The sequence below is a fragment of the Zingiber officinale genome, chromosome 8A, assembly GCF_018446385.1.
Source record: "Zingiber officinale cultivar Zhangliang chromosome 8A, Zo_v1.1, whole genome shotgun sequence".
NCBI classification, from domain to species: Eukaryota; Viridiplantae; Streptophyta; class Magnoliopsida; order Zingiberales; family Zingiberaceae; genus Zingiber; species Zingiber officinale.
This window is the reverse complement of record NC_056000.1, coordinates 33096726-33097297: the sequence shown is the minus strand read 5'-3', so window position 1 is coordinate 33097297 and position 572 is coordinate 33096726. Positions and strand designations below refer to the sequence as shown.

The 572-nt window shown below is 36.0% G+C and overlaps 1 non-coding gene across 1 annotated transcript; it reads left to right on the top strand.

Moving 5' to 3' along the window:
* Positions 1 to 266: 266 nt before the first annotated feature.
* LOC122013107 lies at positions 267 to 372 on the top strand. The gene has a single exon (XR_006120448.1). It is a non-coding gene; the product is annotated as a small nucleolar RNA R71 (small nucleolar RNA).
* The last annotated feature ends 200 nt before the right edge of the window (positions 373 to 572 follow it).

Here is a 572-nt window from a genome sequence, read left to right as displayed (position 1 = left end):
GAATTTTAACATTTTTAGGTGGTTGAATTTCATTTTGTTTGACAGGCTCTCTTACATTTATGGCTTTCACTTCTTGAATATCTGAGGGAAATTCCATCCAACTTTTGTTCGACCATTCATGGAGGTTCAATGTCACTTGATCAATTAACGAATAAGCTTTATCTACACTTTTGTCCATAAAAGAACCTCCAGCTGATGAATCCAATAAAGTCTTGTCTGAGAAAGAAATTCCCCCATAGAATATGTGCAAAATCAACCATTTTTCAAAACCATGATGAGGGCACTGTCTTTGAAGACTCTTGAATCTATCCCATGCTTCAAATAATGATTCTCCATATGCCTGAGCAAAATTTGCTATGCAATTCCTCATATACATCGTTCTACTTGGAGGGAAAAAATGATTCAGAAATTGCTTCTCCAATTGTTCCCAACTTGTGATGCTTTGAGGACAGAGAGAATATAGCCAAGTCCTTGCTTTATCCTTGATACTGAAAGGAAATGTCATCAATCGAACTGCATCTGCTGATACTCCTTCACATTTCACCAAATCACAAATCTCTAAAAATGTTTCA